Consider the following 27,093-nt stretch of genomic DNA (forward strand, 5'->3'; position numbering starts at 1 on the left):
AGATGTGAAATTTAGAGAATAAACTATATTTAAAAACGTTTAAATCTGTAAGAAATCTGAATATAATCGGTACATAACCTGTAGGTAAGCTGTATATACTCGGTTTATAATCTAAATTGAATATAAAAGGAATCTGAATATAATATCTGTACAATTGATATATAGCATTATAAAATTTGTATATCCTCCGTAGACAACCTGTTAACAATTTTTACATTTTTAAAACTAAAATATACACCAACAAATGAGTTTTGGTAGCTATCGAATCGCTGAAATCAAGTATAATATGCAATCTATGGCAGTCGATTTGATAGTTAATGAAATCTTGTTTTGGATAGTTAATGAAATCTTGGTTTGAAAAGGTTATCTATTTCACAACTTTAGTAGCGATAATTGTTTGCAAATAAACTTAGCATTGCTAAACTTAGCGTGAATGATATTTTATTAGGAAGCGTTATTATTGTTTTTGTTCTTCGTATTTGTTAACTTGGTGGTTAATTTATTTCGTCTTTCAACTATATGTCTTCTTATTCTACTCATATATGATTCTTGCTTCTGGGAAAATAACTCGCAACTTCTCGTCAACTTCGTCTCTGATATAAGTTTTGTTCACCAGCACGTGGACATGGCATAAAACCCGAGCCCGTGATATGGCATTGTACAAAAACTGAAGTGACGCTGTGTAGTCTTTGGGATCAAATGGAAGTAAAATGTGGCATTGGATGAACTCTGAAGAAATGAAAAGTTCTTTGCCAGTTGCAGACGTAGAGAAGAGCCCTTTAAAATATTTTTCAATCCACCAGTTTTTTATACCTATGCGATGAAAAAAGTGTGGAAAGAAAAAAAACGCACATTCGATTTCGCGATCTTTTATCTCCAAATTGAATATTTTTTCAATTGTATCCCAATGGAAATATTCGATCGCGTCTTGGCGGTAAACTTGAACGAGTATTTGGGGTCCATGAATGAAGTGTCCGTAGGCGGGGGTGTGTGCTAGTCTTTCTTTTTCTTCGGTTTGATTTTCTGTTTGAACGCGCCCAATGAGCTCGCGCAGTTTGATAAGTTGAGTTACAATATTACGGGTATTTCGATAACTGGCACTCAATTGAACTATGTCGTATAAGGAGCCACAATATTGAAACACCTTTTCCGCTGTTGTAGTTTGGGGTTTTTGATTCAAATCTACTGTCAAAACACAGGGTTTTTGCTCTGCGTACTTATTTTGTTTCTTACAGGGCTGCACTTGGTAATCATCTATGAACTCATAATCAAACTTATATTTTGACACAGAAGGAGGTCGGTGGGCAATTATAAGTTTGCTTTCGAGGTCAAACATATTCGCATATTGTTCTTCCACTGATTCTATGCCAGCCTTCTCGAATACAGATTTGTACTTGACTAAATCAATGTGATTTCCGACACTCAGCTTGATCTTCGAATCCTTGCTAGTCAAAGCGAGGCGAATAATTCTAGCCAATAAAACCAGCGTTTTACCAGAACCAGGACCCCCTGTTATGATCAAGCCGTCACTTTCTTTTTGATACGCCTCCCATTGTTCGGTTGTTATGTACTTCAGTCCCAAGCAATCCTTCAAAATGAATTTATCAAGTTCCCTATCAGGTGTATCAGGTGTATCGCTGGTTTTCAATACATTTGGGTTAGAGGATCGGTTTTCTCTCTCAAAAGTAATACGTCCGTCTCTCAGTTTTCGGTCAATGTCGACTACGCAATCAGCAAGGCTTATTTGGCTTTTCAGTTTTCGGTCAATGCCGACTAAGCAATCGGCAACGCTAATTTCGCGTTTCAGTCTTTTTTCAATTTTTAGGCGATCGGGAAGGCTGATTTTGCTTTCCAGTTTTCGTTCAATGACGTCTACGCAATCGGCAAGGCTACATTTGCTTTTCAATTTTTCTTCAATTTTGTCTATGCAATCGGCAAGGATTAATTGGTTTTTCAGTTTTCGGTCAATGTCGAAATTGCGTGAAGAAAAGGCCTTTCTAATTTTGTCTTCCATTTCTTGTTCAAGTTTGTGTACGCAATCAGCAAGGCTAGTTTCGTTTTTCAGTTGTTTTTGAAAGTCATCTACGCAATCGGTAAGATTTAATTTGTCTTTCAGCTTTTGTTCAATGTAGTTTACACAACCGGCAAGGCTAATATTGCTTTTCAGTTTTCGTTCAAGATCTATTATGCAATCGGCAAGGATTATTTTGCGTTTTAGTTTTCGTTCAAAGTAGTCTTGGCAATCGGCAACGTAGTCTTGGCAATCGGCAAGGCTTGTTTTGTTTTTCAGTTTTCGGCCAATGTCGTCTGAGCAATCAGTAAGGCTAATTTGGCTTTTCACTTTTTGTTCGATGCCTCCTACGCACTCTGCAAAGATAGTTATGCTTTCCAGTTTTTGTTCAATGCCGACTACGCAATCGGCAAGGCTAATTTTTGTTTTCAGTTTTTTTACAATGTATTTGCGATCGGCATGGGAGATTTTTAGTCCCAGATATCTTTCAATGAGGTCTACGCAATCTTCAGAGCAAATTTTGTTTTTTAGATGTAGTTCAATGTCGACAACGCAATCAGCGAGGCGAATTTTGCTTTTCATTTCTCGTTCAACGTCGCCTATGCAATCGTCAAGAATGATTTTTCTTTTCACTTTTCGTTCAAGGTCGCCAAGGCAATCAGCAAGGATTATTTTGTTTTTCAATTGTCGTTGATTGTCGTCTACGCAATCGGCAGGGCTATTATAGATTCTCAAAATACGTTTAATGTCGTCTAAGCAATCGGCAAGGCTAATTTTGCTTTTCACATTTTGTTCGAATTTGTCTACGCAATCGGTAAGGCTAATATTGCTTTTCAGAATTCGTTCAATGTCGTTCACGCAATTGGCAAGGCTAATTTTGCTTTTTAGTTTTCTTTCAATGTCACCTACGCAATCGGCAAGGCTAATTTTGCTGTTCAGTTCTAGTTCAATAATAGCTACGCAATCGGTAAGGATTATTTTGCTTTTCAGTTTTTGTTCAATGTCAGCTACGCAATCATCGGTAAGGATTATTTTGCTTTTCAGTTTTCGTTCAATGTTGTCTACGCAATCGGGGAGGAATTTCTCGCTTCCCTGTTTTTTTTCAATGTCTTCTACGCAACTCGTTCCGATAGCAAATAAACGAAAGAGTACTCGTTGAATTTTTCCGATGTCGCCATAAATGGAAACTTGTGGCACTATGCGGCTTGTTTTGTTATCCAGTGAGCTGAGAATAACTGGTACGTTTTCAACTGACACCTTTCGGCTTTTTACTTTTTTGTTCCAAACTGACTTAAAGTCCTGTAAGTCTGACTTGTTAATCAAGACAGATTTAACCTCCGAATCGACAGAATCAAGGGAAGTGTTTCCATGTTCGAGTTTCGGAAAAGCCATTAGTTGAATTAAATTGATGGTTTGCTGACACTGGCCCAGAGTTTTTTCCGCTATCCCGCATATAAGTTTTACTACTTTTTTGTGCTGATTTTTTGCTATCTCGATAGGATCTTTGCATTTTTGATTTTTTGGTTGGTTCATTTCGCCATCACTGAGAGGATTCTTCTCTAGCACAGGTTTGCCGGCCGATGCCTGAAGACTCTCTGAGTTCTTCACTTCAATGTTAACTATATATGTGGGACCTATCACCACAAAATCGTTTTCACGTTCATAGTTGTTTACTTCTTTCTTTCTGCAACTGGGTTTTTTTGTTTGTTTCACTGCTGCAGTGTTTTTCGTCATGGTTAAAATCCCACATTCGGAACTGTTTATGAGTGTATTCTAGCCCGTGTAAGACTATTATAGGTTCGTCTAACTGTTCGAGTGCTCTATACACTAAAACTTCGGCTTCGTAGTCATCTTGGCTTTTCTTGTCTCTTTTAATTTTTCCATTGGAAGCAACGTCCGATTCTTTGACAAAGATCTACTTAACAGCCCACTTCCCCGTTGTCTTACATTACATTATTCCCAACGATCATTCAAAACTGAGTAATCTGGTCAAAATTGGTGTCGGAACAACAATCCTGTCATTACGAGGCCACCGGCTCATGAGAAAAGTGAAAAATATATATATTATGATGGACTGTTGTGGTCTAAAATATCAATATATAATCCATACCCATGTTACGCTCATACAACAAAATTAGATTGAAAATGTATTTAAATCCATTTTTCCCCGCAAAAAATATTGCATTATATTTTATTCGAAACCCATCATAATGGATTTTATAATAAGTATGAATTGATTAAAAATACTCAATCTAAAACCAAAAACTTAAATTGAAAACATGTATCACACCTAAACCAACCCCTCGTCTTCCCTAACAACGATGTCTGGGATGAAAATGGCTTTCTGATGGTAAGACCTATCCCTCCCTCACTGGAACTTTCTTCGTGAGGTTTTGTCTCTTTACCTGCACGTATGATGCGTATGCAATAATCATGATGAAACCATGTATCACATCTGAACCAACCCCTCGTCTTCCCTAACAACGATGTCTGGGATGAAAATGGCTTTCTGATGGTAAGACCTATCCCTCCCTCACTGGAACTTTCTTCGTGAGGTTTTGTCTCTTTACCTGCACGTATGATGCGCATGCAATAATCATGATGAAACCATGTATCCTATCTGAACCAACCCCTCGTCTTCCCTAACAACGATGTCTGGGATGAAAATGGCTTTCTGATGGTAAGACCTAACCCTCCCTCACTGGAACTTTCTTCGTGAGATTTTGTCTCTTTACCTGCACGTATGATGCGCATGCAATAATCATGATGAAACCATGTATCCTATCTGAACCAACCCCTCGTCTTCCCTAACAACGATGTCTGGGATGAAAATGGCTTTCTGATGGTAAGACCTAACCCTCCCTCACTGGAACTTTCTTCGTGAGATTTTGTCTCTTTACCTGCACGTATGATGCGTATGCAATAATCATGATGAAACCATGTATCATATCTGAACCAACCCCTCGTCTTCCCTAACAACGATGTCTGGGATGAAAATGGCTTTCTGATGGTAAGACCTAACCCTCCCTCACTGGAACTTTCTTCGTGAGATTTTGTCTCTTTACCTGCACGTATGATGCGTATGCAATAATCATGATGAAACCATGTATCATATCTGAACCAACCCCTCGTCTTCCCTAACAACGATGTCTGGGATGAAAATGGCTTTCTGATGGTAAGACCTATCCCTCCCTCACTGGAACTTTCTTCGTGAGATTTTGTCTCTTTACCTGCACGTATGATGCGTATGCAATAATCATAATGAAACCATGTATCTCACCTGAACCAAACCCCCTTCGTGTTATATTCGAGGCCAGCTAATAGGCAGCCGGAACATTCAGGGCTTTGGCCTGATAGGCGAGCAGTTTTGTTCGTTTGAACAATTTCACCTCTCCCCACTCCCCCCGCTCGCTCCACCCGGATTGGTTCTAGCGAGGGGATTGTCTTAGATGCGGGTTGTTGGTTTAATCGGGGGGGGGGGGGGGGTTTAGTTTGGGGATAATGCCAGTGGGGGAGACCGTTGTTCATGTGGAGGGGGGAGGGGGGTGGAAGGGGGTGGTGATTCAGTTATTCAAGTGTGTGTGTGAGGGGGGGGGGGGGGGGGGTTGGTTTATGAAAAATGTAGAAGCGAACAAAATTGAAAAATTGAGTAACATCAAAGCAGTAACAAAAAGTTGCGCGGAACAAACTTTTGAATGATCGGCTAGTGACCAACTTTAGTTTAAAACGTAGAAAACACACATTTATTGTCTTTTTGTATAAAAATAAAAAAATTATCATTTATTTTTGATTCGCAATAAATTTAAATGCTTTTTCAAATAAAAATAATAGAATCCAGTTATAATTGACTAGAATCAAATTTTTCATATATATGGACAGTGATATGGAAATTTTCAAATAGTGGCATATTTCCGGCAAAAATTTACAAATGTGGGTTTAGATATGGGGGTCTAACTCATAGAGTAATTTCGGATAGGGTACACCGTCTGCTCGTCACGCTATCTTATTTTCGGCCGGATAGATTCGTGCAACTTCTTAGTCTAATACCGATCCTAATCTTACTCTTATAACTACTAGTCTCAGGGTGTTTAACTAGTCTCTGCTAGGCTCAATAGATCTAGAGTATACTGGTATTGTTGCGGCTGCGGAAGTACTCGGGAGAGTCAACTATTTTCTAAGTTAAATTCAAATCTCTCTGGTGCTGAAATTACAAGTAATTTCAGCACTTACAAATAAGTGGGTAGTTAATTAGATGGATTGTGATTGGTTAATATTAAATACTTTACAGTGGTAAAATGTCTAAATTATAAATAATAAAATGTAGTTTAGATCAGGTTCCACCCATCCGGGGTTTACAGAGTTTTTGAGTTCTATTTCTTTTCTTCTGCAATTGAAGGATGGATGATGAACGTTGGTATGTGGCGAACATCATTTTCGTTTTCCTGTTCCCTGGAGAAGAGAGGTCCTTGACTAGAACCGTCGACCTGATTTCTCTTTAAGAGAAAAGTTCCAGAACGCTGGAATTAGGGATAGGAAGTTATCTTCTTGTCGTTTGTCAACGAATGTGATCCCCAATGAAATCGTTTAGATTTCAGAATCCAAAATGCTTTGCTATGTCAGTTTTGCTTGCATTTGTGGAGAGCTGTTTGTGATCAACCTCGTCTAGGAATGGCGTGAAGCTCGTGTTTGGAAGGGATGCCTTGTTACTCGGATCTGTACGTATACTTGAACATCGAGGTGGTCATTGGTCTGGTTCAATGAAGTCCTTTGCTGCGAAGTCAAGTCGTACTCTAAATCCTTTGAGTTGTGATTGTGTGCGGCATGTCGGTTGTAGTTGGTAGCCATTCTTTGTTCAGGTTGTGATGGGATCATCTAGTCTTTGGATGTTCATCTTTGCTGTTGTGTATGATCTATATACTGCATATTATGATTTACATTTTATAGATTTTAGTTAATTGTCTTTTTAGTTATGATCGTGGTTAATTGTTTTCACAAAAGCGTTTTATTTTAGTTCAGTTATTTTGAAGAGTTACTCACCCTTGAGTACCTCTTATTAAAAATAAATCGTGGTCACAAAGCGTGGATGTAGCGCGGTGGGTTAGGCCGGCTATAGAGCATGCTCAGGACGTCCTCTCTGGTGGGTTAGGCCAGGAGTGGGAGTATGATTTCGTGCGGTTTCTTTGAGGGGTCCTGTTTTGTGTTAACATTATATGGTGGTTTTTTCTGGGTTTTGTTATGTTACTTATGGTTGTGTCCTTTTTTCAAAAATCAAATTGTTTTTGGTTTGGGTTTGTCTTTCGACTTTTTTGTGTTTTATTATTTCTTTCGTTGACTTTATAATAGTCTTCAAAAGAATAAATTATCCAGTTTCAAGCTGGGTTAATCCGGTTTGGGTACCGTTGGTGTTCTTTTCTTATTCATGCTGTTATTTTATGATTTGTGGTGTTTAGTCATTTGCATTGGTTAGTTTAGTATAGTATATAACTCCATTCCAACCGGGTTAAAGAAAAGTTGGAAACTTGTTATCGTTAGTCAGAGATGTTGTTATTGAAAGCTTGGAACATAAAATCATTATTTTAAACAATTCTTCGTGGGCGAGCTGTGCGAGTATGGATAGAAGTCTTGTGCGAATGAATGAAAAGGTTAGTACTGCTTTCTTAATTTATAAATTTACTGTTTGAATCTGAATTTTTACTACATTTTGGGGAAATTTGAAATTATAAATTTTCATTATATGGAATTCTACTGCTTTTGGGGGGAAGAATTTATAAATTAATTTATTACATTTGTATGAATTTTATGACATTATATTTTGCGAAAGTTTTAGTTTATTGAAATTGTTTTAGCAAATAAGTTTTAAATCGTTTGTAGTTTTAATTTAATGAGTTTATATTTTTTGTTTGTCTTTTTTCGTTTTGTAGATGATGGTGGTGAGAAGACTAGAAAAATGAAGTATGACATTATAAAGAATGGTTAGTTAAATATATGTTTAATAGTGAATGTAATTGAAATATACTTACTTTAAATTTCGGGGAAGAAGTGCTTTGATGATATTTAGTTCTTCGGTGCCTACTGCAAATTCATGAGGTGTGTTCTGGATTAGGTTGTAAAGTTTATGATTATATTTAGTGTTATGGATGAACTCTAGAATGGGAATTTCAATGGGTTGTAGGAATTCATGCGGGATGAGGAAGGGTCTGGATTCTTCGTCCTGGAAAGTCTTTGTGATGGGGCAAAATATATACATTTGGTGGACGGGGTCGTAATTACGGAGGATGCCGTGGAAGTTAGTCTTCTTGATACAATAAGTGAAATTTAGAAAAAATGGTGATGTTTACTTTGAGTTGATGAATTGAAAACGATGGTGGGGTTGTCGTGAGGGTGTATGTAAATCAAAGTGATTTTGTATGAAGCGATAATATGTGTAAGTATGTGTCTGTTTAGTGCGTAACATAATATCGTGGGAGCAGTGCAGATCTCGTTCTTGTGGTGTAGGAAAGTGGAAGGTTAGTGTAAATAAATTAAATTTATCTTGGAAGCTTTGATAGGCTTGTGTGTCAATAAGGGCTTCGGAAATGATGTGATCGTGTTTTTTATCAAAAATGTTAAGGGTAAATAAATATGGTGTTTTGATGAAAAATTTCTCTGTTAGTTGCGGGTTAGCAAAGCGGTCGTCATCCAAAAATTGGGCTTGGTTAGGGCGTATGATGTTGTGATCATAATATTCGATAGTGAATTCATTAGCGCGGGGTGCGGTGAATGTTTTTAGTAGTTTTTTAAATCCAACGTATGTGAATTGACGTGATGTGAGTGCTGTTGTTAGTCTGTATAACATATTTTTGCATTGTTCATTATCCGTGATGGTGTTATAAAGCGGTAGGTAAAGAGGGCTAGTGTAGTGATAGTATGATGTCCAATGTAGTGTTGGCATTAAGACGTGTTCGTCAACAAAATTTCTGGTGTCCTCATTAGTAGTAGGGGTATTCAAGGTGTATTGAGGAAATGATGGTAAGTTAGTTTGGAGAAAGGTTTTAGTATTTTTATGTTGTGGATGGTCGATATATTCTTTAGCTGTGCCTGGTTTGGTTGTAAATGGGTGATTTGGAAATTTTCGTTTAAAAGTGCGATAAGCTTGGTTAGTGCTAGTGGATGTGTCTGTTGAAGTGGAGGATTGGTCTAATGATGGAGTATAATCTGATAGCGGTGTAGGTGTGGGTGGGCCGGATGATGTTGTTATTGATGATAGGTGATGTATGGTAAGAGTATGGGGATGGATTATTTGCTGTTGAAGGGTAATATAATTATCTAATTCTTGGGAAATTTGTGGAAAATTTGGGGAGTTAATGGTTGATCTGTCTGAAAGGGATGGGGTATATGTTGGGGTGACTTGCGATGCATGAGAGGGATTGGAAAGGGATGGTAGTTGTTGACTGGCATTGATGGGTTGAAAATGGGGTTCTGAAAAATGTAAAGGGTTGATATGGGGTTCTGAAAAATGAAGAGTTTCGAGGTCTGAGTTGTTAAATTGTGAAATAGTATGAAAAACTGAAATATCTGAGTTAGTGTCTGAACTCGTGCTAGATGGTATGTTAATAATTGCAAAATCAGGTGGGGGGAAAGCGAAAAGTGGTATAATTGGAACTGGGTTTTGGAGATTTGCTGGGTGGGAATTTGAGCGGTGGAGGGATCCAACTTGTCGGCTCATCGTGGGCTAAAAAAATGATTATTTTGAGATTGAAAAGTGGTGGTATGGGGTTGTTCTATAATTTGTTTATATTTATTATCATTTTGAGAGTGATTTGTTGTTATATGCTGAATAGGGCTGTGTACTGAATGTGGTCTAAAATTTGGGTTATTTGTGATTGCTAAATTTCGAAAATTTCTGGGAACTAAAGATAAGGGATGATTATGTGGTAGGGCTGGTACTTGTGGTGCTGTAGGTACCGTGTCTACATTATTGTGTTCTTCGTCGTATGTATTTGGTCTTGTGGCTAGTTTCGTGTTATATTCTTTGATTTGTGCGTCTAAAAGTATTTTGTTAATGGATGAGGAGAAGATTCCAAAAAATCCTGCAAATAATATGCATGCTACACTTGCTTGACGGTTGACTTGTGTGTGTATAGCGCATGTATTATAGATTCCTTTTAGTAGTGAGAAAAGAAATCCAATAAAATTAAACATAGCGTATAAGATAGTCAATCTTTCTAAGATGTAGTAGGGCCATCCTAGAAAAGCGAGTATTTCGTTTTTCAAGGTTACAAAACTGAAAATATTTATGGGTGAAATATCTTGTGGTCTGTATTTTTCGCCGTTTAAATATATATAATCTTTAATGTCTTTTAAAATATCCGCTGTAGTCTTGTGTATAAATGCCTGCAAATCCTGCGGTTTCTGCAAGTTTTCCTAAATTTTGATCAATTGATTGTCGTTGTAAGGTATCCATTTGTGTGAGTAATTCTTGGAATTGTTGTGTTCTAATATGGTGTTGTATATCAGATTTAGAATAAATTCCAATTGATTGTAAGTCTATATTTGGATTTCGAGCAATGGCTCTAATGCTTTCTGGTGAAAACATTTTTAGTGATTGCGTTAATGTAGGGTATGGTGTTAATAGGTAGTATTTATCTTCGTCAGGGTTTAGTTGTACTACATTGTGGCGATTTTCTGATCCACATGGGACTGCGGTATCCCAAAAATATGTTCTTCTTGAGAGTGTATCAACAAAATGTACTTTGTTTTTGTAGAATATGGGTATTCTTTTGTAACAACGTTTATCTTCAAAAACGTATAAGGGTGATGATTTTTTGGTGCAAGTATAAAACCATAAAATGTTTCCTTCGTAATCAAGAAAGTTTGATCTATTTCCTGATAATAAATATCCTGCGTAATGTATTTTTAATACTGCTAATGCGAGTGATTGTAAGATTTGTGTTCTTTCTAATTCGCATAGTTGATGTAGTGTTTCTAATTCAGAAAGTGACATTTCTTGAAAAATTCTACTAATTGTGTAGTCTAATTTCATGTCTAAATGAATATCATAATGTATGTTTCCAAAGTATGTTGTATTCATAAGTGATAATTCTTGTAATCGTGTACTTTTACTGTCAATTGGTGTTAATTTTCCACCGGGATGGTTAATATATTTTTGAAAATTTACTGGGGTATAGGGTTTTCCGTCGTATTTAAATTTGGCTATTGCATGTGGGTTAATTTTGATTTTTCCAGTTGTCATGTCGAAACTTTGTTCGTATTCGACAAGAATTTCTGATTTTTGTGTTTTATAGAGTGGGTTTGCATATTTACATGCAAGTTCTGTTTCTTGGTAGATTTGGAAACGTGTTAATTTGTTTTCTATATCGTGTGAATTTTTGAAATCATTACTTCGTTTGTGATGTGGGTTCACTTGTTCGTATGGGATTGATTCGATGAAATATTTTTCATGAAATTTTATCATTCGAGCGTGTATTTTTGCTACTTGAAATGTTGTGCATGTATCCTCGGGAAACCAAACAATTGTTGCCTGGGTTCTTGTTGTAGGGTCACAATATCCTTGATCATTTTTACAAGGTAATCGGATTCCTTGATAGATCATTGTGTTATCTGCTAACTCTCGTGTGAGTTGAATTTTTTCAAGTTGTATTTTCCAATCAAAAAACATTATTTCTTGATATCCTCTAGTTTTTGTATCTGCTTTACAATTTGAGGGGTTATTTATTCCAATGTGTGTTATCCAATGTTTATCTTTGTTATCATAAGTTAAGCGTCCGTGTGCGCCATTGTATGGGTATTTTTCGTCTAATTGTATATGTCCTTGATCGCGTTCAAGTTCTGCTTGACGTACTGAATCGCTGAAGACTTGGAAATTTACTATTTTTCTTTCTGCGTGTTTGTTTCTTGTGAGATTTAACCTGTGTAGCTCGGTTTTACAATCATCGGGGTTGAGATGTAAAAGTCTTCCTATATTGCTTTGGTAAAATGATTCGTGATCAAGTCTATTTTTATTTCCGTTAGAAACTTGTGAGCAATGTACTTTCTTTTCGGAAAATGTGGCTGTAAATTTATATCCTATTACTGCCGTTGCTCGGGCTTTTAAATACAGTGTTGCTATTACGTTTGTGGTTTCTATAGCTTGTGGTTCTGTTTCGCATTGTGTTACTTGATTTATTGCAGATTTTTGTAGTGTTTTTTGTTCGTTTTCTTCACAATCATAGTGTGTTACTAGTAAGTCTTGAGGTCCTGTGCGAGGAGATGGATTTGTATTCTGTTCGGAAAATATAAGGAAAAACATGTGTTGAAATGTCAATATCTTTAAAAGATACATGTGGATGATAAACCAGAGTATGGGTTATAAAAGGTTATATATCCAATTGTGGTTTTTGTATATCTATCGTATTTATATTACTTCCGTTGTTATAAATGGTGGTGGTAGTGTTTGAGCTGTAATATTTGAGGGGCTTAGTGGATAAGGATGTTGTACGATGTTATTAAGTTTAACTGTAATTTCAAACTTTAGTTGAAGGCTGTTTTGATTTAATATTTGAACGTTATGTTCTCGGATATCTTCGTGGATATCTTGTCTATATTGTAGTCTGTTAAGTGCCCAACTGTGTAGTCGGTGGCTTTCGTTATGTTATCCTAACAATGGAGGAGGTGCTACAAATGTATTCCAGTCTAATCTTAGGGGTATATTTGTAGATTGTTCACTGTATCGAGTGTCAATGTCGTGTGAAATATTTAAAGGGAAAAATGATGGTGAAATTTGACTTATGGATGGTGTTGATGGAAGTGATAGTGTTTCTGGTAAAGATGATAATGTTGTATCTGATGAAGTATCTATTGGGTTGTTTACTAAGTTTGGTTCTCCTTGTGAGTAGGATTGTGTTGTCCAATAAGGTAAACGTTCGTTTGGGTTAGGTGGGTTAAAAGGGTTTTCACGTATTTGTGCTGATGTTGGTGTTAATCCTAGATGTTCTGATTGAATATTAGGAGTTAGCGTTGGTGTATCTGGTAGTGTTATACTAGAATTTTCTGAAGTTGATGGAGTTGGAGATTGAGGTATGCTAAAGGTGATTCTAGGAGTTTGAAAATTTCTATTTCTTCTTGGATGTTTTATTTGTCTATTTACTTCGATTGTATTTTGATTTTGGCTAATGTGTCGGATTCGATTTAAGTCTTGTTGTAATGTAGAGTATAAGTTATATGTTGGTTCACTTAATGATGCTTGTCTTTGAACTGGTTCGAGGGGTTCACATAAGCGTCCGTGTCGTTCAAAAGTGTATGGGTTATCTTGAAATGAAATTCGTGTGGATGTTTGGGGGTTTTGGGTAGTTGTAGGTACTGTTGGGTTTTCTTGGGGAGATGTCGGTGAAGACGGGTTTTGTGGTGGTTGGTTAGCAATTTTGGAAATGTGTATTGTATAGGGTTTAAAAACTTAGTGAGAAGATTTATGGTTTTTATAATAGTCTTCGATAAATAAAATTAAAAGTATTGTGGCTAATGCGAATGTTACTATTGCCTTTTTTATACATTTGCATATTGTCAGATTTAGAGATGATAAAAATGTGAGGAAGATTATGAAGAGTAGAAAAATATCTGTTCTACTAAAAATTGTTCGTATCATTTAAAGAGGTTGTAAATTATCGTACCTGTGGATGTGGTCAATGAGTAGGGAAAGATGGGAATATAGTGCGAATAGGGTGTAAAAAATTAAAGCTAGGTTACAAAAAATTATTAAGATTATTATGAAAAGTTCAAAAACGTCAATGAAAAATATTATCATAAGTTTAGAAATTAGAAAAAGTTTTATGACAAAGTTTAAGATTATGTTTTTTATTATCGTGACTGAAGAGAAGAGACGCATTTAAGAAAATGATTCGTTTGTCGATTATTTTTTGAATTTCTGGGGCTAAATTCAAGTGTGGTCTGATTATTTATTGATTTTTTGACAAGTGGGTTGAGTTTCTTGAAAAATTGTTGGGGGCTTATTTTATGGTGCTCGGGAGGTCTTCTTTACTTTTTTTTTATTTGGTGGGTAAACTGGGATATTTTTGAGATAATTGTACTTTAGGCCAAATCATCATGGTTCATTTTCACTTTAGGCTAATTTGCCATTTTTGGTTGGGGGGTTTTTGAGGGCAAATTTGGAAAAATATTGTCGATCTTTGGGTTATTAGATAGGGGAGGGTTGGAATATTATTGTGGTGTTTATTTTAGTTGTCAAGATTTAGCTAGTTGCTTTTTTTTTGACCTGGAGGTTGTAAAGTTATAGTTATAAATATGCCTGGAAATTAATGTCTGTCGGCTAAAAGGTTGGTGTTAGAGATAGGAAAGGCGGTTGAGTTTAAATGAATCTCATTGGTTGAATTTGAACTAGAATTATTGCTTTTGTTTGCAGCATGTTATTTTGAAAATATGAAAGGTCAAATTATTTGAGATGTATATGAAATATGATTTTTGTGAAGAGGAAAGAAAGGTTTCATTTTTGAAGTTCAACTTTCTTCAATATTTTAGATTGTGGGATGAATGTTTCATAATCTTTACGTGGTTGGTTTCTAAGTCTTGATGATTCTCTATGCGTAGGTTTTTTTTCTGTTCTTGTGGCAAGATTTTTTCTATCATTTTTCTATTTTTTCTTTCTTTTCGTAAATTATCTGAATTTAGTGTGTTTGCGTCTTTGTGAATCTTGTCTTGTTTTTGAATTTGTGTATGTTGATTTTTATTAGTTTCATTCTTTTCTGGTTCTATTTGTGTGCTATTTTGAATGACTTTCAAACCGGTGAAAGAATATAATTGGGTTAAATTGCGTAAAGCGTATTCTTTCGGGTAATAAGGTAATAAATTGTTTCTGTGTTGAACAATTTCCTTTTTTGTGGTGTCTATGAGTTTATATGTTACTTCAGTTGGTTTAGCAATTATTTGGTAGGGTCCTTTTAGAAGTGGTTGTAATTTTTTAGAGATTCCTTTTTGTGTTTGGAAATTTGGTACTAAAACAAATGTTCCTATTTTTAAATCGGTAGCTGGCGTAAATCGTTGATTAATTTGGTTATTGATGTTTTGCCGTTGTAACAATTTCTTTGTTACTTTTTGGTAGATTTCATTGTGCTTTTTATCTCTGTTTAGAATCCATTCGGTGTGTGTACCGGAGGCTAGTTTGAGAATTTGTGGGCGATGAAAATGATCTTCATCATGTGTGTGTAATGGTAGATTATAGCATATCGAATCTTTATTTGGTTTGCAATGTCCTTGTGCATTTTTATGTGCGTTTGCAGTGAACATAATTGGTTTTCTTGGTTTTTGGTTGAAAACCATTTCATATGGTGACATTTCTAAGGTTGTTGTTATTTGTGAATTGTATGATAATGGGAATAGTTTTACATCTGTTGACCATTCTGTGTATCGTGCGTCATTTCCATTTATGATACATCTAAGGTATTCTTGCAATGAACGATTCATACCTTCGACTAATCCGTTTGTCCAAGGTGCATGAGATGTACGTGGTTTAAGTTTGATATTGTATAGATGACATAATGTGATAATTTCATTATTATTGAATTCTGTACCGTTGTCTGTTACTAGAATTTCTGGTAGTCCAAATTTTGCTATCCAGTGTTCGTAGAGTGTTGTGTAAGCGTAATAAGCGTTACAATGTGGTACTGGGTTTAGTGCTACATAATGTGTAAATGCGTCAACAATGACCATAATGTAGGAGTTTCCTTCTGAAGATGGAGAAATTGGTCCTTTTGTGTCAAATGATATTCTGTGATTGAAATATAGACTTTCTCCTTTGAAATCTTGTTTTTGTGCTATTTGTTTCTGGTTTGGATAAGGTTTATTTAATTGACATAGTATACAATCATTGCATAATACTTTTATCCAAATTGGGGCATTCGGAAAATAAAAAATTTGTGTAAAATTTGAATATGTTTTTTTTTCTGATCCGGAGTGTCCTTTTGTATTTTGTGTATGGGACATGTTGAATGCTATTAATATCATACTTAAGGGAAGACAGGGGACTTTAGAATCATCTAATTGATATTCTAAAAGATCTGTATTTTCGTTTATTGTTGTATGATTAAATTTTTGGAAATATCGGAGAAGTGTTTTATTTCCTAAAATTGTGGTATCAGCTTTTGTTGGTTTTGTTTTATATTTGAGCCATGCTTTGAGTTGTCGTATTACTGGGTCTAAATTTTGATATCATTTCAAAAGTTCAAGTGTAATTTTTTCTGTTGGTGGGAGAAAAATATTGTCAATTTCTAGTTTTGATAGGGGAATTGTGTCAAGTGGGTCATGAAGGTTAAAAACTTGGTTTATCGTATATTTTGTGTCTTTTGTTTGTGGTCCTGATAAATTTATTTTATCGGTTAAATTTTCTTTTTCAATGAGTGGAAAAAGGTCTTTTTTCTGTGAATGTTGTTTGACTTTCTTTTGTTGAGTGTTGTTTTTTATCCATTGTGAGTGTGGGATTGGTTTAAATGTTGATGTACCTAATAAAACAACTTCGTAGTGATTATTTTGACAATCTAGATAGATTGGGAAATGTTGTAAATTATTAATTTGTGATTGATCAATATCAGTTTTTACTGCGTATTTACATTCTAGTCGGGGTGATTTTTTGTCTTTTGCGAGTTAGAATTTAATATTTTTTTGGTATTTTGACTGTAGTTTTTCGTGTAAGTAGTTCTGGTGGTGTATTTCTACTTAACGTGTCTGGTAATGCAAGGTTTTTTCCTGCAGTCCAAACTATGTGTAAGTTTGGGAATTTCATTAGAATTAATTGAAATCTATAAACTCTATGATTTGGGTATGACATTTGTGTAAAAAGAAATATAATTGGTTTATGGTCTGTGAATAAAACTGTTGGATGTTTTGATCCAAGTATTTGATCCAAGTAATTCATATTCTGTAAGTGTATAAAGTATAGCTGTACACTCTCTCATTAGTGTGCAGAGTCGTAATTCGGCTTGTGTAAAAATTCGTGAATTGGCTGATATTAGATTCATTTTATTTCTTCCACTATGTGATTGTAATAATGCTGTGCCGATGCCGAAATTTGATGCATCGCACATAGCGTAAAATGGTTGATTTGGGTCTAGAATTGTGTTTGATATTTGTTCTGTTAAAAGTTTTTTAACTTCTTCAAATCTTGTTTGATGTTCAGTGGTCCATTCAAAATTATTCTGTTTTCTAAGGATGTTATAAAAGGGTCTTAAGTATAATTGCATTTTGTAAACATATTTACTTAAGAAATTTAACATTCCAAGGAATTCTTGATTTTTTTTTGTTTGTTGGTGGTTGAAGTTTTTGAATTGCGTCAATGCGTGATTTTAATGGAGTAATAGTGTTTCGTTCGATGTTATGTTCTAAAAATTTTACTCGTGTTAAGAAGAAATGTGATTTATCTGGGGCTGCTTTGAGATTTTCGTTTTGAAGGATTTTATGATATTGTTCTAACACTGTGAACATTTCGTCTTTAGTTTTTGATTGCATAAACACATCGTCTAAATATGTGATTGCGTTTTTCTTTAGTATTAGTGGTCGAAAAATTTTACTCATGAAAGCTGAAAAAGCTGCTGGTCCTATGGATATTCCATAGAATAATCTATTAAATTCGTATTGTTGATTTCCAATAACGAATTGCGTTAGGCGTCGTGACTGTTCGTCTAATGGCATTTCGTTATAAGCACTGTTCATGTCTGCGGTTGTGAAGTATTTTCCATTATTTTTTGTTAAGATTACTTGTATTGGTTCAATAGGCCAATTGCATTTAGATTCATCAATTACTGAATTGAGATATCTAGCGTCTAGAACTATTTTAGTGATTCGCCTTTTGCTAAAATGATAACAGGGTTGATAAATGTGTTGCCTTTCGGTTGTTCTTCGTTATTAACTGGTGATATAATTTCGTATTGTTCTAAAATGTTTAGTAATCTGTTGACTTTGTCGTGTAAGTGAATTGGTACTTTGCTTGCTCTTTGTTTTTTGAAGACTGCGTCTGGTTTCAACGGAAGGTGTAGGGATGAACTGACTTTTCCTACGTCAAATTTTGATGTTGCAAAGACTGATGAATATTTTATTAGCTGTTGTGCTAACTTATCAAATTCATTTTGTGTTATTTGTGAATGTTGAAAATTAAACATGGTTAAAAATTTCTGTTGGTCTTTTGTATAATTTGTTATATCAAAAGTAGGTTTGAAATATGGAGTTTTTGTGAAATAGTCTGTATTTCTTTTTTCATTACTTATTATATTATTTATAAATAATTCTTCATTAAGAATTGTGGATTGACAAATATCGAGTAGTTGTAATATATTATTAACTCTGTATGCTATTTCTTTTACAGGTGAAGTTGTTGCGTTTGTTTCACAATATCCTAATAATCCTAGGGGTGATGTTACTTTATTTGGTGTATTAATATATACGTGGAGTGAAAAAATATCTTAATTATTGTTTCTTTCGTATTTGATTGAAGAGATTGAGATTTTGAAAAATTTGTGAATTGGTCTAAATTCAAAATCTGACATAAAGAGTTGTTTTTTATTTTGACTTTTGTTGTATTGATGAACTTGTTTCATGGAGAAATTATAGATAGTTCCTGATAGTGGTTTCAGGTGTCTTCGTTCCTGATTATAAATGGGGTAGAATTTGGAGAAGAATGGTGGTTGTTTGTTTAGTCTTTGAAAAAATGTTAAAGCTGTGTTCTTCATTTTTGTATATTTGTCCTTTATGTGTAATTTACTATTTAATATATTTATTGTTGGTATATATTTAGTTATAAATGGTATGCCAATAATATTGTGTTTAATATCGGTAATGTGAAATGTTTGTTTGAATGGTTTATTCAGAATTTTGTTTTGTTCCATTGTTCTTGTGGGAACAAGGAATAATTGGATTTTTCCATAATTTGTTAACATTGATCCTTGTGCTGTTGCTAATTTACTAGATGTTTCTAAAGGTTTTAATTTTGGGTGTAATAACCTGATTTCATTCCTTGTAGGGATATTAATGATATTTGATTCTGCGCCTGAGTCGATTAAAAAATCAATTTCAAGATCTGGTGGTTGAAATTCTTTGTTTTTGGGGCTTTCTAAGAGAAATGAGATTGTCCAAATTTTTTCTCGTGGCTGTTCTTTTTGTATATTTTGGTATATGTGATTTGTATTTGAGCTTTGTACGTTGTTTTTGTCAGGTAAATTTTCCGTGTTAATTTTGTTTACTTCCTGGGTGGTTTGTGTATCATTACTAATATGTCCTAAATAGTAGTTATTGAGAAATTCTAATTGATTTTCATATATGTGTGAACTAAAGGGTTCTTCACATGTGATTGATTCATAGTCGTTTTCGACAGATATCATATTAATTAAAATGTTATTATCTGTATCACTTTCACTGTCTGTTGATTCACAATTTATGTGATTTACTTGTAGTTCGATATTTTTTGTGTTATCGATACCTGGGGGCTCTGAAGTTATTTTTTCATTTGTTTGTACTTGAGTAATTTGTATTTGGTGTTTTGATGTATTACTTCTATGTCGATACTGAGAATCGGGATAACGATTATTATTCCTATGAGGTGATTGGGAATAATTTCTATATCGATTGTTATAATTTGAATTTCGATTTTGTGAGTTATTTCTTGATCTGTTTTGGTGATTGTCATTTGATCTTTGATAGTTTGATCTGTTGTATGAGTTATTTCGTGATCTGCTGTTTGGGTAACTATTATTACGATTGTTGGAGTAACTTCTATTTCTATTGTTTGAATAGTTACTATTTCTATTATTTGAATAGTTTCTATTTCTATTGTAAGATGAATTTCGTGATTGTTTGTTTGAATAATGTCTATTTCTGTTTGATTGTGAACTGGATGCTGAAACAAATTGTGTTGAATTTGAATTTGATTGTGGATAGTTGTTTCGACTATTCGATCGGCTGTATCTATTTTGTGAGAAATTTCGTGAATTTCTTTGTTCGGGTGATCTACCTCTATAACTAGAGTTATATGGTGATTGATTTCTAGAATAGTTTTGATTGTTTGGAAGTGGTTTTCCAGAGCTATTATTACTGTATACGTTTTTGTTTGGTAAACTTTGATCTTTTTTCATGTATTGATAAAATGATTTATTTGGCTCTTTGTGTTTTGGAGGTTTATTTTGGTTGTCTTGCTGTTTTTGTCTACATTCAGAGATACTGTGTCCGTATCGTCGACAATAATTACACCATTTCTTAAAAGATGATTTGCCTTTATAGTTTGGGTTTCTTTCATAGATGTTTAAAATTTCAGTGATTTTTTCAGATAGGTCTACATCTGATTCCTGTATTAATATGCGTAGTTTGTGTTTCAATACGATTAATATATTGTAATTTCAAACTTTCGGTTTCTTCGAGTTTCATTGTGATTTCTGCTTGTTCTAGTTTATCGACTAGGTTTCTGAAATTTAGATCTGGTTCTCGAATTGAGGAGGGATGAGATGCTCTTTTCTTTAAAGCAATTTTCCTTAGTTGTGGTGTTAAGGTCATCATTAAAATTTCTGTCATTTTTGTATTCTTATAGTCATGTGTATTAAGTGAATATGCTTTTCGAACTAGTGCTTCGATTCTAACTGCTAATTGTTTTATAGTTTCGTTTGGTAATCTGCGAATTTCATTACATAAAACTCTTTGATGTTGTTTGTTTCTTTCAGAATCAAACATTTTTGAAAATTCTTGTGTAAATCTTTTCCAATCTGATTTTATTTCTATAGGTAGTACTGAAAACCATTTTTGTGCTGCGCCATCTAGTGTTGTTTGTATCAACGCTGTGCGTTGATGTATCCAATTTTGATGGAGTGGTGTATTTATTGGTTCAGGTCCTATATTCAAAATTAAATTTGCTGTGACTGCGTTTAGGTAATCTTCTACTGAATATTCAGGGTCTGTTCCTGTGAATACCATGAGTGGTTTGTTTCATTTTATTGACGATCCTCCCATGAGGTATGGATTCATCGTCTTTTGTAGTGATTCTGCGGCATTTGGTATTTGTGAAAAATTTGTCAATTATTTTTTTGTAATTTCATGTTGCTGTAGATAATATGGTAATGGGATTTTATTTTGCATTTGGTTCGGTTGATACGAATGCATAGTCATTGGGTTTTGTGATTGTATTGGTTGAAAAGGTTGTGTATTATATGAATTTGGCATTTGTGGTGGTTGTTGGTTTTGAACATCTAGTGGGTTTTCAGGAAAAATTCTTTTATATTGAGGTCGTCGTGGTCTTTGTGTACGGTCTCTTGTGTGTATGGTGCAAAAATATCTGGTTGTGAATAATCATCATCAGATGATAGATAATCCGTATGATGAGGTGTTTGCTGTTTATTTTTATTTTGTTGAAAAAATGAATAATTTTCATTATGGTCCTGTGGAGGATGCTGATTAGGTTGAAAATTTACTGAATTGTTTGTTGTCGTTGGTTTATCCCAATAGTGAGAACATACATGATTATTATTGGTTTTTCGTGGGGGGTGGTGTGTTCTTGGCGGATGTGTATAATTATAATTGTGTTCTGCAAAATTACCTCTTGTGAATGTCTTTCTTGGTTTAGGCGGTCTTGTCATTGGTCTAAAAGTTTGATAATCCATATGTGAATATTTAGGAGCAAAAGTGGCTGAGGGTTTTACGGTTGATTGTAATGTTATTTGTGGTGATGTTACTTTATTATTTTTTGGTGTTGTTAAATTTGGATGTATTGGTGAGATACTTTGTTGCGTAGTTGTTACTGTTGTGTGGACAATTTCTTCATATATGAAGTGTGATTGTGTTTGAATATCTTGTTGTGTAAGATTTCGAGTTCCATTGAGGTTTTCATTATGTATTACCGTTGAGTTTAAACTGTTGTTTTGTGTATCGGGTAAAAATGTATTATAATTTAAAGGTGTTGCGTCAAATGTTAATGGTATTATTTTTTTAAAATCTGGATGAATAGATATTGTATCTATTGCTTGACTTGAGATATCAGCTGGGATGTTTATAAATAACGGATGAGACCAATCAGGGTCCCAAACATAATCTGATTGTTCTGCAATGACAGTGTCGTCATTGTTACTTTGAGGTCTAAAATTTTTTCTTGCTTGGCTAATTAAATCTAAATTATGTGTGAAATAATCGATTGTAAACCATGCTAGTATTTTTTGTAAATCATGTTTGGTATTTGTGAAACATCATTGCTATAAAAATTTTCACGAATTGCGTTTAAAAATGTAGAAAATGCAGTGATTTCATTTCTGACTTTTGTGTGTTTAGATGTCTGGATCGGTGATGTACTTTGAACTTCTGTTGTTTCTAATATAGTTATATATGTATATAATATAGCAAAAACTTCATTTGTGAATGAATACTGAATTTGCTCTTTGTGAGTTATGATATTGTATAATTTTGATATATTCTGTGAATATCTTTGAAAATTCTAGATCAAGATCGTCTGTTTGAATGACATATTTATCTTTTCTTGGTGTACAGATTCCTATAGTGTAGATACCGTATTGTTGTGTTATTTTAGAGATATCTTTGAGATTATGATCTATTAGTTGTCTTTTTATTTGCACATCTGGAAATTCTGTTTTACATGGGCTGATTCCTGGTTCAAATAAATTTATGAGTAAATTTTTAAAAATTTTTATTTGTCCTCTATCAATTTCTGAATCTATAATGAAGGGGAAAGCGTGTTTGTAATCTAGACTTTCTTCACTTTGAGTGTTGCTCATCTTTTCGTTTGATGACTGTTAATAGATAAATATTAATGTGTTTGATTGGTTGACTCCAATTGTATAGAAATACTGGTTTGTGTTTGTGTTTCTTTTTTATTCTGTTTTTTCCTTTTTTCGATGTAATTGTGTTGGTTTCTGAATCGGAAAAATAAACTGGGTCCTGGATTGGATAAGTTTGATTTATTGAGTCTTCTACTTTGTATAGTGCATCGAGACTACTGACTTCTGATTCTGAAAATGCATTTCGGTGTTTTGAAAATCTTTTTTGTGTTATTTGTCTTTGCTTTCTTAGGATTGTTCTTTTTAGTGTTTGCCGTTTTGTGTGAATGTATTCAATTGTTTGTGTATGCGGGGTTATAACAACATCGTATTTTTAATTTTCAATTTGACAATTGTGTATGACGATTGTTTGTTTATTTCCTAGATTTTTTAATGACGTAAGGTTTAGGATGATGGATGCAAAGTTGTTTGTAAGTGATTTTAATATCCTAGACTGTTAGTCCTTACGATTTTTTGGTTAGCTTAGCCTGGGTCTTTTTATTCAGGGTTGGAGAGAAAAGTATATCGATTCCGAAGAATGATTTTTACTTTCTCGTGGCTAGTATAAGCTAAGTTGTTAACTTACTTAATCTTACTTAGGGGTAGTGATTGTGTTCAAGGGTTGGAGATTAGTAAATCGATCCACAAGGTTCAGGTTTAATTAGAACGCAAGTAGTTCGTTAGGTACTTTTTTAAACTTACTAAGTCTATGATTATCCTGGGTCGTATAAGAGGAGGGGTCAAGTGAAGGATGAATAACCGAAGTTCTTTACTGTTTAGCTTAATTTTAATGGTTAATGTTTGAAAAATTTCTATTAGTCCTAGGTCTTTTGAAAAGGTTGGAAAGTGAATCGACGTTTGAGGTCGTTAGACACTTAATAAGTGGGTGGGGGAGAACAAAATTGTTCTTTGATCCAAGGATAAGCCTTGGTGATCAGAATTAAAATTAAAGATAGAAATTTAAGTTAGATCCATGGATAAGCCTTGATGATCTGGTTTAAGATTAAAAGTTTTAGGTTTAAGAAATTTAAAGTTTAAGGTTTTGAAATAACGATTTGTGAATTTTAATTTTGATGAGGTTAGTTGATTTATGATTGCCGTTATGTTTAGGTGATGAAGCTGGATCAACAAGATGATTGATGTTTACTAACGATTTATTGTCATGCTACTAATTTTTTTTTTTTATTTTGAATAAATTATTTTTTAAATATGTTTTATATAGTACTGCAGTTGAAGAAACGATTAGTGATGTTTTTATCAATCGTTATTGAACAATAATAATTTATTAAGCGCCTGATAGATGCATTGAAGATTTTTCTTCAAGAACTTTATGTTTGCGAATGAAAATCTAAATTCATTGCCATTATAATTCTAAATATAAAAGTTTGTTGTGGCTTTTGCCGTACAATCATGAAACTATTTGGTGAGTTTCTCCGTACTCGTATGTCGTCTCTTGTCCGAGGTCTGTTTCCAATACGTGGTTGTTCTAGTATTGTTCGGAAGAGCGGTTTTGATCTATTTAGTCGTAGAGACCATTCAATCAAATTATTATCGTATAACATTTTGAAAATGTTTTAGTCTATTTCTAATCTAATTTTTGTTAGTTCTAAGCTAATTTGTTTTTTAAGGTCTTGTTCGAGACTTATGGTCGCACCAGATGAGTTTAGATATGGGGGTCTAACTCATAGAGTAATTTCGGATAGGGTACACCGTCTGCTCGTCACGCTATCTTATTTTCGGCCGGATAGATTCGTGCAACTTCTTAGTCTAATACCGATCCTAATCTTACTCTTATAACTACTAGTCTCAGGGTGTTTAACTAGTCTCTGCTAGGCTCAATAGATCTAGAGTATACTGGTATTGTTGCGGCTGCGGAAGTACTCGGGAGAGTCAACTATTTTCTAAGTTAAATTCAAATCTCTCTGGTGCTGAAATTACAAGTAATTTCAGCACTTACAAATAAGTGGGTAGTTAGTTAGATGGATTGTGATTGGTTAATATTAAATACTTTACAGTGGTAAAATGTCTAAGTATAAATAATAAAATGTAGTTTAGATCAGGTTCCAAATGTATATCAAATATTCTACTTTGCCAATAACTTCTCTTTTCACCTGCAACCAATCAATAATCAATGTGAAGTAATTTTTGCACTAAAAAAGTCTGATAGAAAAAAATTGTTTTTTTTCCGACACTGGAAACCGTCGGAAAATTTTACCGAAATTTTCTAAGGAAACCGTGTCTATTAAAGTGGATTGCTAGTCAATTAAATTTAATTATTTTTCACGTTCATAGATCAAGACAATGAAACTACTTAATAATCGATTTGTTTCCATTTTATTGAGATGCGAACTTCAACGCACACAGATTATTTTCTACGTTTTAAACTAAAATTGGTTGTTACTTGTTGTTCAATTTCAACTTCTTTCTGCACAAATTTGATTTTTGTTACTATTTTAAGTGATTCAGGCGGAGACGGTGGTTCAGAAGAGGGGGTTGGTTCAGGTTGGCGATGGGGGGTTGTTCAGATCAGGGGCAAGTGGTTCAGGTGGGGTTGGGGTAGTGCTTCCGGTAGAGCTGGGGGCGGGTTACCATCTTAGCTCAAAAGTATCCTATTCATCACTGAAAAAACAAGGGCTTGCTAGATGTTAAGTAGAACCTTTGTAAACGTCGATAAATGTTTGTGAAGGTGCTGGTGGAAACATTAGAGGTCGCCTCTCTGCATCAGGTTTCTTATACCACTCAGCGCAGTATGTTTCGAATAACTTGTTTGCCTCGTCCAAAAACGTGTCAGTTGCTGCACTTTCTTCTGCCATCTTGTACATGGAAAAAATCTACTTTCAAATCAAACCAATCAAATTTTCTGGAAAAATAACTCTTCCAGAAAACCAGTTTTAATTTTTGCGGCTCTCTTGATTTTTGACTATGAGAAAAAAACTTTCAACTTCAAACAACAAGACTTTTATGGAGAAAATCTCAATAATGGTAAAATAGGTTTGAGCTTTGATAATCAATTTCTTGTGAGCTATGAAATTTTGCTCAATTGAGCTTTGAAAGTTTGGAACTATAGTTTCCTGCAAAAACCAAACTAAAAACTCTGTCGGTGTTTACTTGAAATTGAAATCTTAGATTCGATTGATTTTGATTGTATGGAAAAGTTAAGCGTGAAAAAGAGTTTATGGTTATCTAATCAAAAAATTTTCTTACCTGTTTACCATAAGACTAGCAGCCACAGATTAGAAAGTGTTGAATGCTCTGTTAACTGTAATACACGTGGCTGCAAAGTTGTGAAAAACAAAAGCTATGTTTTTTTTAGTTTAACGGTAGATTTATATATTAGTTTATACTTATTGAACATTGTTTTCATTCTAGAATAGCACAGATAGACCAAAACACGATAATACAGAACACTTTTGTTGGTTCATTTTTGTGATTGTTTGCCGGTTTTTGCTTGCCTGACTAGAAGTAGTCTCTTAGTTTTGTTTAAAATGACTCTCGCTTGAAAAAATAATAGTTTAGTCAGCAAAAGTGAGTAAGCTGCGACTTTGATCGACGTTTCATGACAGAACAGAAAAATTTGTGGCATTTTGCGCGAAGCATTGGAGTAATATATTCAACCATATTGAGTTAGGACTGGGGCGTAACTCATAGAGTAATTTCGGATAGGGTACACCGTCTGCTCGTCACGCTATCTTATTTTCGGCCGGATAGATTCGTGCAACTTCTTAGTCTAATACCGATCCTAATCTTACTCTTATACTATCTAGTCTCAGGTTGTTTAACTAGTCTCTGCTAGGCTCAATAGATCTAGGGTATACTGGTTTATTGCGGCTGCTGAAGTGCTCGGGAGAGTCCAACTAATTTCTAAGTTAAATTCAAATCTCTCTGGTGCTGAAATTACAAGTAACTTCAGCACTTACAAATAAGTGGGTTGTTAGTTAGATGGATCATGATTGGTTAATATTAAATACTTTACATTGGTAAAACATTTAATTTATCCAATCATAAAATATAGTTTAGATCAGGTTCCACCCATCCGGGTTTTACAGTGTTTTTTAGAACAGTTCTTCTGTAGTTCAAGGATGGATGATGGACGTTGGTATTTGGCGAACATCACAATTTTCTTTCGCTTCTCCTTGTGACAACGACTGAGTCTTTGCAACAAAACCAATTCTGATTTCAGAATGGTTGGCTATGTCAGGTTTTTCTGTTCTTCAGGGAGAACTTCCTTTGTATCTGATCTAGCTTGGGAATGGCGTGGAGATTGTGCGTGGAGGGGATGCCTGATTACTCGGATCTGTACGT

The 27,093-nt window shown here is 34.4% G+C and overlaps 1 protein-coding gene and 1 long non-coding RNA gene across 2 annotated transcripts in view; one reads left to right on the forward strand and one right to left on the reverse strand.

Annotated features, from left to right (window-relative positions):
* Nucleotides 1–27,093, forward strand: part of LOC134840327 (C2 domain-containing protein 5-like) — a 302,083-nt gene that overhangs the window by 135,238 nt on the left and 139,752 nt on the right. The gene's annotated exons all lie outside the window — the stretch shown is intronic.
* Nucleotides 3,716–26,199, reverse strand: LOC134840332 (uncharacterized). The gene is made up of 3 exons (XR_010162415.1): nucleotides 25,996–26,199; nucleotides 25,448–25,604; nucleotides 3,716–3,913 (listed from the first exon to the last, which is right to left on the reverse strand). It is a non-coding gene; the product is annotated as an uncharacterized LOC134840332 (long non-coding RNA).

Source organism: Symsagittifera roscoffensis, chromosome 2, assembly GCF_963678635.1.
Source record: "Symsagittifera roscoffensis chromosome 2, txSymRosc1.1, whole genome shotgun sequence".
In the NCBI taxonomy this organism is placed as follows: Eukaryota; Metazoa; Xenacoelomorpha; order Acoela; family Convolutidae; genus Symsagittifera; species Symsagittifera roscoffensis.